Genomic DNA, 13,417 nt, shown 5'->3' on the forward strand with positions numbered 1-13,417 from the left:
CAGGGGCTAGCGCCAACAAGTCGTAATACTTCATGTACCAAAAACTAGATTTATTTTTTTCCTTTTAAAAAGTGAGGTTGATGATTCGTACTTTGCAGTCAAGCGTTTAATTTTCACTCGTGCCCTGACTTTAGCCACGAATCATATAAACTCCTTCTAATTAATTCTACCCGCTTAAAGACTATTTTGCCCTCCCGGTCACTAAACCCCAGTGCTTTGAAAAACTCTGCGCCATCATACTGAACAATAGGGTGAAGCCCTTTACAGAACATTATAAAGTGTTCGGCAGTTTCCTCCTCCTCTCCACACGAGCTGCATACTGTGTCTACCCCTTCGTATTTGGCATGATATGTCTTGGTTCGCAATACTCCCGTCCTGGCCTCAAACAGTAGAGACCAACCCCGAGTATTATCTAAGATTCTTTCATTGGCAATTTCCTGCTTAAATGCTCGATAGACCTCTAGTGCGGACTTCTTAATCATGCCGATTATCCACATATCGATCTCAGCTTCCTTCACCTTCTTCTTAACCGATAATTCTTTTTGGTTTGGCCCCCTGCTGTTTTCTAAGTATTCACCAGTCAATTTTCTGGTTCGCTTCCTCCATTTTGTATCGACAATCTTCATGTACAAGTAGCTGAATACCTTCTTAGCCCAACGCTCCTCCCCCATTTCTCTCAATCGCTTCTCAAATTTTATCTTGCTGCTAGCTTCCCTGCCCTCAAATGATGTTCATCCCATATCACCTTGTACTCCCTGATTTGGTATATTCCCGTGAGCTCCTAAAGCAAGCCTACCTATTCCACGGTGCTTAATTTCTAATCTTGCTTGAACTTCTGATCTCATGCACAAGACCGCATTGCCGAACGTCATCCCAGGAACCAAGACCCCTTTTACATTCTTTTCACAACATCATACCTATTGTAATTCCACAGTGCCCTATTTTTCATCACTGCTGCATTCCTGTTACCTTTAGTCGTCACGTATAGTTCGTGTTCCCTCAGATACTCAGTCCCGTTGCTTATCCATACGCCCAGATATTTGTATTTATCTCTTATCTCTAGCGTGACCTCCTGTATTCTAAGCTCACTACCTTCGTTATCATTAAAAATCCTGACTGCTGATTTTTCCTTACTGAATCTAAAATCTAACCTATCTCCCTCATTACCGCAGATGTCCATCAATCTCTGCAAATCTTCCTTGTTGTTGGCCATTAGCACTATATCATCTGCGTACATTAATGCTGGTAGTGCCTGATCAATAAGTTTTCCTTGTTTGACTAAAGTGAGGTTGAAGCCCAGTCCACTTCCCTCTAATTTGGCCTCTAATCCTTGTAGGTACATCATGAATAATAAGGGTGACAGGGGACACCCCTGCCTAAGCCCCCGTTTGACCTCTGCAGGCTTGGATACCTGTTTTCCCCACTTTATAACTACCTTGTTACCTTTATAGATATCCTTTAAAACATTAATGACTGCATGTTCCACGCCTAGTGTGTCCAGTATTCCCACAATTCCTCTTGAACCACGCTATCGTACGCTCCCTTGATATCCAAAAATGCTAGCCACAGGGGCCTGTGTTCCTTTTCTGCTATTTCGATGCACTGCGTCACTGAGAACAGATTGTCTTCCAACCTCCCGTGTTTCTGAAACCCATTCTGCAGTTCCCCCAGCACACCCTCATCCTCTATCCATGCCTGCAGTCTTTCTTTTTTAATCTGCATCGCCAGCCTGTAGACCACTGATGTCACTGTTATAGGACGGTAGTTGTTTATGTCAGCTTTGTCCCCCTTTCCTTTATAGATCATGCTAATCATGCTAAGTTTCCATCAATCGGGAACATCACCATCGATTATTAGTTTGCTCACTGCCTCTCTCAAAGCCTGCTTAGACTTCGGACCTAGCTTAGACTTCGGACCTAATGTGTCAGCATAATTACATACCATCTGGGCCTGTTGATGTACTACTAGGAACCCTTTTCTCAGCCCTTTCACACTCTCGTTGTGAAAATGGAGTCATTGCGCCACTTGATTCATCCTTGTCTATTGTGGTGCACAAAACAGTTCTTTGTTGAAATTTTTCTGTCACCCTTTTTCTTATATATTCAATAGCTTCGTCCCCTTCTAGCCTAGCACCTTGGGCTGTAGTTATAAACCTCTGCTCTAGGCTCGTCTCATTTTTTAGGGAGTTTAGATGGTTCCAAAACTTCGCAGCTGCCTTTCTATCTTTCTTATGTACTTCTGCCAACCACTGAGCTCCCTTTCTTCTGATATTTTCATTGATCAGACGGGATGTATCTCTTCTACAGCTTAGAAAGGTTTCCCATTTTCTTTCAACATCATCTGTCGGTTCATCCTGCTGCTTAGCATGTCTGTGTTCCTTAGAGGCTTCCTGACGTTCTGCTATGGCTCTCTTAACTTCCTTAGCCCACCAACTTTTGCGTTTGTGTCTTCTTTTCCGGGGTGACTTGTCACGCGTCCTAGCAAGCTCTAGCTCAAACAGTCTAATTAGATTCGTGTTATGTCCACACTGTTTTATTATCCTCCGTGATTACTTTCTCAACTTGTTTAGTGGCTATTTCAATTTGCCTTTCTGGATAAAAATTCTCCTGTAGTTGCTCATATTGTCTCCTCCTCACTTTCACTGCTCTTCCAAAACTTATCTTGATAAGTTTGTGATAACTACCCATACTTCTGGAGCCACCTTCATCTATGCGCATTCCCCTGAGCTTATCATACATCCTATGTGACATCAGTGCATAATCTATCGTCGACTGCAGCCTTCCTACCTCCCATGTTATTTGCTCTTCACACTTCTCGGTACTGTTGCAAATGATCAAATCAAGCCTTTCACACATATCCACGATCATTTTGCCTGTCGGGTCGGTATACCCATCTATATCATGTATGTGCGCATTCATATCTCCTAGTATAATTATCTCGCACTCTCTTCCTAACTCCTGAATGTCCTTTGATATACACTGTACCATTGCCTGGTTTTCATATGTGGCCTTTGCTCCCGTCCACAAGTACACGAAACCAAGGAGTGTCATTTGACCTGCCACTTTCCCTTTTAACCATAAATGTTCCTTGCACTCCTGCTTGACCCTTTGCCAGTCTGTACTTTTATGAATGAATGCCCCAATACTACCCCCCCCCTCCCTTGCGAGAAGGTAAGTTGCAGTGCCATAGGGTGCTAAGTGGCAGGCACCAATACCAGAAAGGGCGTGCTGGCGCTACACTCGCTGGGCAGGTCAGTAAAATACAGAAGGTCGTGTATGCGGGCCACCATCACCACCCGTAGTCTCGATACTAGCGCTTGAGGGCCACATGCGGGCCGCCATCACCGCACGCAATGTCGGATTTTTTGCGTGCGGTCCACGAACGCAAACGCCGACTTGCGCACGACGCATGCGCAGTGGCAGCAACCACGCTACAAGGGCTCGCGGTGCGCTATTTTAAAACCTCCCTTGGCGCCCGCAATGCCCGCACCGCTTGGAAATAGTATTCTATAGCTCCCTTTTATGTTGGGATTTAACTGTTTATTTAGGCGAACCTGTGCCCGGTAAACGGAAAGTCTGATTACAGTAGCAGTTTTGCACAGATAGCAGTGAAAGAAGCATCGGCCGTCGGTCAACTACTGACAAGCGGCGAAGTGCGTCGGCGTTTATACTCTTGCCATCAAATGTTCTTGCGTTATAGCTGGTGGTGACGATCGAGTGTTCTAGAATAACCTATACAGTTCGCGGAGTGGGCGTGATCTTTTCGAAATGGTCTACTACAGTCCCGAAGCTTCTCGAAAACTGCAAGCGTGGTTCGTGCTGAGAATTGTGTAGTGTATTGGGGCGATAACAAAGCTTGAGGAATGGAACGTGGCACTGCCCCCTCTGAAAAAGGCATCGTCCCGATGCTTTAACTAAAGATGAATGATTGATATGTGGGGTTTAACGTCCCAAAACCACCATATGATTATGAGAGACGCCGTAGTGGAGGGCTCCGGAAATTTCGACCACCTGGGGTTCTTTAACGTGCAACTAAAGAGGAAGTTACAACAATTATGCAAGAAAGTACAATGAATATATTACGATACAGCAATAATACAAAAAGCACTGTTTTATTTAACGCGCAAGAAACGGCTTGAGGCGCGCGACATGGACGACTTCAGGTCGTAATCGGCGTCGTTGAGAGTTCGTGATGCCGTCGGGGACAACCTCGTAATCAAGTGGGCCGAGACGTCGAACCACCCTGTACGGTTCGAAGTACAGTCGCAGAAGCTTTTCACTGAGTCAACGTTGGCGTAACGGCGTCCACACCCAAACACGTTCACCGGGCTGGCATTCCACGAGGCGTCGTCGAAGATTGTAAGGGCGGCTGTCGGTCGTCTGTTGTTTCTTGATACGGAGACGCGCGAGTTGTCGGGCTTCTTCGGCGCGTTGAAGGTACTCACTCACATCGAGGGTTTCTTCGTCGGTGACGTTGGGTAACATGGCATCGAGCGTTGTACCCGGGCTCCTTCCGTAGACCAATTTTTATAGAGATATCTGCGTTGTCTACTGCACCGCCGTGTTGTATGCGAAGGTCACGTACGGAAGAATGGCGCCCCACGTCTTTTGTTCAACATCGACGTACATTGCCAGCATGTCGGTGATAGTCTTGTTTAGCCGCTCGGTGAGGCCGTTGGCCTGTGGTTGGTACGCTGTCGTCCGGCGGTGGTTTGTCTGGCTGTATGCCAAGATTGCTCAAGTTAGGTCAGCAGTAAATGTCGTTCCTATGTCGGTGATTAGGACCTCCGGGGCGCAGTGACGTAGAACGATATTTTCGACGAAGAACTTCGCTACCTCGCTACAAACGCTACAAAAGCCCTGCCTTTGGGCAGGGCTTTTGTTTCGGCGTAGCGGGTGAGGTAGTCGGTAGCTACCACGATCCACTTGTTTCCGAAAGCCGACGTCAGCAACGGCACCAGTAGGTCCATACCAATCTGCTGAAACTGTCGGCGATGTGGCTCAATTGGCTGCAGAAGTCCCGCTGGCCTTGTCGGCGGTGTCTTGCGTCGCTGACAGTCCCGGCATGTCCTCACATAAAGAGTGACGTAGGTGGTGAGACGTGGCCAGTAGTACTTTTCTTGTATCCCCGCGAGCGTGCGGGAAACACCGAGATGCCTTGCCGTCGGATCGTCGTGCAGGGCCTGCAAGAGTTCTGGCCGCAGAGCTGAAGGCACCACAAGGAGGTACTTGGCTCGAAGCGGTGAAAAGTTTTTTTTCTTTTGGAGAAGACCATTTCGCAGGAAGAACGACGCAAGAGCGCGCTTGAATACTTTCGGGACTTCGGCAGTCCTGCCTTCGAGCTTTTCTGCAAAGGCCTTAAGTTCCGGGTCAGCCCACTGTCGTTCAGCAAAGTCGTCGGCAGTTATCGTTCCCAAGAAGTAGTCGTCATCCGGGTCGAAGGGCGGTGGTTGCTCGACAGGCGCACGTGAGAGACAGTCGGCGTCGGAGTGTTTCTTGCCGGACTTGTAAACGATGGTAATGGCATATTCTTGAAGTCTCAGGCTCCATCGTGCGAGGCGTGGTGGTCGCTCGATCGCACAATGGAGAACCACCACACAAGGCGTGGTGGTCGCTCACAACATTGAAGGGCCTGCCGTAGAGGTAGGGGCGAAATTTCGACGTAGCCCAGATTATGACGAGGCACTCCTTTTCTGTTGTGGAATAATTGGCTTCTGCTTTGGATAGCGATTGGCTGGCGTAACTAATAACCCTTTCAGTCCGTCAGCCCTCTGCACAAGAATGGCGCCGAGACCTACGCTGCTTGCATCAGTGTGTACGTATTTCTGTCTCGGCGTGAATTCATCAAAATGGGCAAGTAACGGAGGTGTCTGGAGGTGATGTTTAAGCTCCTCGAAAGCGTGTTCCTACGGCGTTTCCCACTTGAACTCTACGTCCCACTTGAACTCTACAGGAGACTTTATGTTGGCAGTATAGTGGCTCAGTTTATTGAGCGTAATTGTTTGGGGAGTTACGTATATTGAGAGGAATACAGTAAGAGGTACCTTAGTGTAAACACTGCAATGGGACCTCTTGTTACAAAATACACAAAGAAAAATAAAAACAGGAGCAGGATCGCGTAAAAGAAGCGTGAAGATGCCAACAAAATAATAAAAGAGGCATTACGGTACGCCATAACATAGAGAATATTTGACATTGAAGTACACAGGGAAGGGAATTAAAAAAGTGAAGTTAATACTGTGCAAAAGAAGCAATCGCTAGAATAAACACTAACAAATATTTCAGAAGAAGAAGAAATTAATAGAAATGAATAAAAACATGAAAATGTATGAAAAGAGGCAATGACAGTAACTACACATAAGTCAGAAGTTTAAAGAGGGATTCAGATGAAGGCGAACTGAATGTTTAAAGGCATTTAATGAGGGAGAGGTTTCGGTATCTAAAGGCAGAGTGTTTCATACCTTCATGGTGGAGAAGCTCACTGTTTTTAGTCCGTAATTAGAGCGCGCCTTGGGCAATAAGATATCGTTTTAAAAGAAGAAATGTGTATTACTAGAGGAAGTGGTAATTTTATTGCCTACAATACATAAAAGATCCGGATTATGTACCAGGTGGTAGGCAATTACAGCTAAGTTAAAGACGATCATATCTACAATAGGAAGAGTATTTAGTGAAGAAAATAGTGGAGCTGAATAGGCATGATAATCACTGTGCGTTAATATGCGGAGAACCTGTTCTTGAATATGTGCTAATGGGCTTACATAAGCTTTATACATGAGTCCCGAAGATTCAATACAATAGTGAAATGACTATGAAGTAAGGCAAAATAGAGAGCAGATAGTGAAGGAAGTGCAAAAAATTGGCGGGCTCTGAGCAGAACACAAGTACCATAGGCAGTTTTTCTTTTTATTAACTCAATATGATGGTTGAAGTTCAAAAAAACTATGAAGTTATACACCGAGAAATGGGAATTTTTCAGAAGAAAATATTTCATAGTTATTAGCATACGCCGGGAGTGCATTATCTCGCTTTTTTGACCTAGAACCTATAGTGAATAATAACAAGCTTGTTAAGGCACCAATTAATGACGCTCTGAAGATCGCTGTTTAGCTCGGAGGTTAGGACAGGAATTGAGTCGTGAGCACTAAATATGGTGGTGTTGTCTGCGTAAAGCAAGGATTCTGTGGGAGGGGATAAACAGTCTGTCAGGTCATTTATGTAAACGACAAATAGAAAAGGACGTAATATTGATCCTTGTGGGACCCCTATATTGGTGGTTTTGGAGCCTGAAAGTACGCCTGAAATGAATACAACTTGTGTACGATTCTGTAACTAGAAATGAAATCTCGTGATGGACCAGTTATACTATAGGAAGAGAGCTTGTTTAAAAGAATAGCATGATCGGATGAAGTAATCAGCTGACAATAACAGGAAAACAAAACGTGTGCGCGAGAAAAGCGGTGAGTTGCGAATACTCCACGTGTTAGGCGGTGCACTCCAGCCTTATTTCTGTCGTACTGAGAGTGAGAAAGCCTCGGCATTAATGAGCCTGTTCCAGCAGTCTAGTCATCGTCCTGGTGCACAAAGGACCGGCAAGGCACGTTGACAAATCAATGCGTCGGAAAATGCACCATGCGTCCAAGCTCTAACGACGTTAGGTTAGAGTGTACTAGAAGTGTTGAGTGGCAAGACCGCGCAACCGCGCCTCGCCGCCTGATCCCTTCCGCGTTGCCCGTAGCGGCGTCGCTGCAGTTGAATAGTACTGAAAGAGCCGCGTGCGAGAACTGCTACGTGCTTTGGCGCCTCCAGCCTTCTCGATGCAGATTTCTTCATACCTGCCCATCATTCATGTCTAGCAGCACTTGATGCTATAGCCATTGAAGTATGACACGCCAGTCTACCGAATTTAAGCTCCATAAGAGCCCTTGTGCGAGACCAAAACTAATTAAAAAAGAGCGTGTCTTATAGTAATTTCTTCTGTCTTCACTCTTTCTTCATTGGTTAGGCGTCTACAACATTCAACTGAGCCAATTTATTGGAAGTTAGCTGCGCTCATAAAGCTGTCAGATTAAAAAATAAATACCGTGTCAAACGCGTGCAGAACCAGGAAGCCATCAGTAAAGAGCTAGGGCCGGGAGAGGAAGGGAATATGAATCCCCTGCACTACGAAAATAATGCTTTCATAATTTACCTTTTCAGGGTATACTAAAATAGTTACATGCATTCACAGTAATCACCAATTGCCAAAGTTAGTCGTACTGCTGCACACCCCCCCCCCTCTCCCTAAAAAAATCAAAAAAAAAATCTGGGTAGCCTTGCGCCGAACATCTACAGTTGGTGAAACTGAATATAGCGTGTCTCTTTACAAATGCGCACTATAAATTTCACCTTTTCTACAGTATGGCGTCTTAAAACTAGAAAGTGGGTGATAACTGCCGTGGTAGCTCAGTGGTAGAGCACCGAACGCGTTATTAGAAGGTCGCAGGTTCGGTTCCTACTCACGGCAAGTTATCTTTGCACCCAGTTTTATTTTTTCACATTTACATTAAAATTGGACTAATAACTTCCCCTATACATTCCTTGGCATTATTGCCTGGTATATCTCATTAACATTGTGTTAAAGACATGGAAAAACGAGCCCTTAAGTATACATTTATTTCCCTTATTCATTAACGAGGGACTCGTACTGGCAGACTTGATGCCGTTAAATTGTATACGAGGGACTATTGGTCAGCTGCCGGCTCGTAATGAGTTCACGTGCTACGTGACGCCAAACACCTGCAGGCTCGTAATGAGTGTGCCACAGTCGCCTCCAGGGCTACAGGTGGCTTTGACTGACACTCCCACGTGTAAATTCACATATAAACCCCATAAAGTGGCTGAGGAGATAGCCGCCGTGGTAGCTCAGTGGAAGAGCATCGCACGAGTTATTCGAAGGTCGCAGGTTTGGTTCCTGCTCACGGCAAGTTATCTTTTCAATAACTTTTCTTTCTTCACATTTACATTAAAATTGGTCTAATAACTTCCCCTATACATTCCTATGCGCCTTCTGCGGTTGCATTTCGCCCTTCTAGTACACTGTAGCTCAGTCACGGAGGAAGGACGTCATGTACTCGTGGAGGGAGGGAAGGTCAGTGCTTGCTGCCACATTTAAAAGCGCGGGGCACCGTCTGTTGCAAGCACTTCGAAGCAACACTCTCAACTGCCAGGCGAGCAGACGCTCTGCAAATCATACGCGAAACTTCACAACTCGAGTCCGGATGTAAGCATGTTTCGCGCTGTTCCTGTGCTGGAATTTTGTGCTGATTTCGAGTGAAACTTCGAGAAGACCTTCATCGACAGTCCGGAATGTCTGCAGCACGTGCATTGCAGACTACGGAAGCAGCTTCATCAGGCAGTTAGTATTGCGATTGAAGGAAACGCGAACAGCGTAAAATTCGACTCAGATGAACTACGGGGTGCCTTGGCTGTGACAAGGCAAAATTTGTGCTATAAGCCGGCGTCAACGTAGCCTTAGAATCTGGTTCCAACTTACGCTTTTGCACCGCAAGTGCATCAATTGCCAGTCCTGCCGGGCGCTCGGAACACACGCGTGGTGCAAAATGGCCAGCCTGAACAGGATTTTAAACTGCTACGTTGACGCCGACCGAAAGCACATGTATATTCACCTATTGACAGTAAAGGCATGTCGCTGTTCGACCGGGTTAAGTCGTGGTTTCCGCGCCATTCACGCATCGCGATAGTAGGCCGTCACGCTTGTACTAAACATGCACGGTGCGTGCATCCACGCGTGATTCGTAATACGTATATCCTATTAGAGAGTTTTACAATACCGTTTGCAAGCACTGCGGGCGTTGCGGGCACCATATGAGTTTAGGAACAGTGTTTGCCCTGCTGCGATCCGCAACGCAGGATCGAAATTGACACCGTAGCCTCGAAACCAGCGTTTGCGGGCCACATGCGGACCGCCATCACCACCCGCAGCCTCGACACCAGCGCTTGCGGGCCCCATGTGGACCGCCCCCACCGCACGCAATTTCGGATTTTTTGCGTGCGGTCCGCGAACGCGAACGCCGACTCGCATTACGACGCATGCGCAGTGGCAGCGACCGCACCGCAAGGGCTCGCGGTGTGCTATTCTAAAACTCCCTATTATTAGGAAGATTTAGAATAGCGCACCGCGAGCTTGCTGGCTTCGAGGCTACGGGTGGTGATGGCGGCCCGCGTACACGACCTTCTGTATTTTACTGACCTGCCTAGTGAGCGAAGCGCCAGCACGCCCTTTTCTGGTATTGGTGCCTGCCGCTATGCACCCTGTGGCGCTGCAACTTAATTCATCTGCAATTACCTCATCTGCAAAGCTGACATAGACAACTACCGTCCTATAACAGTGACATCAGTAGTCTATTGGCTGGCGATGCAGATTATAAAGGAAAGACTGCAGGCATGTATAGAGGATGAGGGGGTGCTGGGGGAACTGCAGAATGGGTTTCGGAAACACAGGAGGTTGGAAGACAATCTGTTCTCACTGACGCAGTGCATCGAAATAGCAGGAAAGGAACACAGGCTCCTGTGGCTAGCATTTTTGGATATCAAGGGAGCGTACGATAGCGTGGTTCAAGAGGAATTGTGGGGAATACTGGCCACACTGGGCATGGAACATGTAGTCACTAATCTTTCAAAGGATATCTATAAAGGTAACAAGGTAGTTATAAAGTGGGAAAAACAGGCATCCAAGCCTGCAGAGGTCAAACGGGGGCTTAGGCAGGGGTGTCCCCTGTCACCCTTATTATTCATGATGCACCTACAAGGATTAGAGGTCAAATTAGAGGGAAGTGGACTGGGTTTCAACCTCTCTTTAGTCAAACAAGGAAAACTTATTGATCAGGCACTACCAGTATTAATGTACGCAGATGATATAGTGCTAATGGCCAACAACAAGGAAGATTTGCAGAGATTGATGGACATCTGCGGCAATGAGGGAGATAGGTTAGATTTTAGATTCAGTAAGGAAAAATCAGCAGTCATGATTTTCAATGACAACGAAGGTAGTGAGCTTAGAATACAGGAGGTCACGCTAGAGATAACAGATAAATACAAATATCTGGGCGTATGGATAAGCAATGGGACCGAGTACCTGAAGGAACACGAAATATACGTGACGACTAAAGGTAACAGGAATCCAGCAGTGATAAAAAATAGGGCACTGTGGAATTACAATAGGTATGATGTTGTGAGAGGAATACGAAATGGGGTCATGGTCCCTGGGCTGACGTTCGGCAATGCGGTCTTGTGCATGAGGTCAGAAGTTCAAGCAAGATTAGAAATTAAACAACGTGGAATAGGTAGGCTTGCTTTAGGAGCTCACGGGAATACACCAAATCAGGGAAAACAAGGTTATATGGGATGGACATCATTTGTGGGCAGGGAAGCTAGCAGCAAGATAAAATTTGAGAAGCGATTGAGAGAAATGGGGGAGGAGCGCTGGGCTAGGAAGGTTTTCAGCTACTTGTACATGAAGAATGTTGATACAAAATGGAAGAAGAAAACCAGGAAATTGACTGGTAAATACATAGAAAACAGCAGGTGGCCAAACAAAAAAGAACTATCGCGGTTAAGACGAAAGTGAAGGAAACGGAGACTGACATGTGGAGAATGGGCATGATTAAGAAGTCCGCACTAGAGGTCTATCAAACTTTTAAGCAGGAAATTGCCAAGGAAAGGATCTATGATAATACTCGGGGTAGTTCTCTACTATTTGAGGCCAGGACGGGAGTACTGCGAACCAAGACATATCGGGAAAATACGAAGGGGTAGACACAGTATGCAGTGCGCGTGGAGAGGAGGAAGAAACTGCCGAACACTTGGTAATGTTCTGTAAAGGGCTCCACCCTATAGTTCAGGATGATGGCGCAGAGTTTTTCAAAGCACTGGGGTTTAGGGACTGGGAGGCCAAAATAAACTTTAAGCGGGGAGACTTAACTAGAAGGAGGTTATCTGATTGGTGGCTAAAGTCAAGGCACGAGTGAAAATTAAACTCTTCACTGCAAAGTACGAATCCTCAAACTCACTATTTAAAGAAAAAAAAATCTAGTTTTTGGTTCATGAAGTATTACGGCTTAGTGGCGCTAGCCACCGCCTGATCTAAAGGGTACAGCCATATCCATCCACCCATTCATCCTGCACCGGTTGCTGGCGGCCGAAACATGGGTCGCCGCGCTTTTTTTTCTTTTTTCGTCTGCTCGCGTGACGCTGGGAGAAAAGCAGCAATGTTTACGCGTGCATACACTCTGGACGATTAAAATGAATAAAAAACTCTTCTTGAATAAACTTAAATTTATAAGGACGATCTTTCGCTACCGTCTGCTTGTGCCGAGCCTGTGATAGAAGCGTGCAGGTCGGTGCAATTTGTACACCAGCGAAGCGATGTTTCTCGGTGCAAATTAACCATTGAGATAGTGGTATGCTACGTGCCTTTCTGCGAATCAAGGCAAGGGAAGACTCCTGATGTGATTTTTCATGAGTTTCCAGTGACCGAGGTCCATGAAAAATGGATCGAGGTGATTTCTGTGTTGTAAAAGACTACGCGTCTCTAAAAGAGTGAGTTGGTGGGCTGGTTGGTGGTGCATGACAAACTGAGACGCATATTAGCACAAGAAAATAATAATAAACCGACAAACTCAAGAAAGTAAACAACGACGCGCTATACTCACAACTACTAGCCAAAAAAAAAAAAGAAGGAAAGACAACACGAGTGCGCATATGGAAACCATGTCACTACATGTGGTTATGCAACTGGGTTTTGAAACACATCCAGTGTGTGAAGAATTAGCGTTGAATAAGTGATTTTGAGTGCTGTTTTGTTTCAAAACAGTCGCAGAATGTCTACCATTTATTATTCATGTACCTGCGATCTACATTTGCCATTTGAGACGAAGGTATTTATGTACAAAATTGTCGGTATTGGGTTGTTTTCTATGCGCGCCGGATGCCGAGGACACTGTCAAGTGTCCTTGTCCTTGCCCTTTCTTTCCGAGACAGTAAATGCAAGCCAGCTGAGTGTAATACAACGGCAACAAGTCTACCATTGTATACATATAAAGCTGGTATCATGAGTTAAATAAATATTTGGTGGCCAGCGCTTTTTAAAACCTGCCTACGTTGTCATTCTTTCTTGTTTTGCACGCTGATACATGTGTTTGTACCTGATTTGCGATTCACGCATGCAACCCACGCATTCTCATGCATTCACCGGCACTCAGCTGGGTTAACTCGAGCGCTCCCTAGGCGGCGAAGTTCGGAATCCGAGCCGGCGCAGACATCTCCGTAGACCGCCGCCAGCTGGGCAGGTCAGGAGCACAGTAGGTCGTGCCCGCATGTGGCCCGCAAGCGCTGGTTTCGAGGCAACAGTGTCGCTG

This window comes from Rhipicephalus microplus, chromosome 5 (genome assembly GCF_043290135.1).
Source record: "Rhipicephalus microplus isolate Deutch F79 chromosome 5, USDA_Rmic, whole genome shotgun sequence".
In the NCBI taxonomy this organism is placed as follows: domain Eukaryota; kingdom Metazoa; phylum Arthropoda; class Arachnida; order Ixodida; family Ixodidae; genus Rhipicephalus; species Rhipicephalus microplus.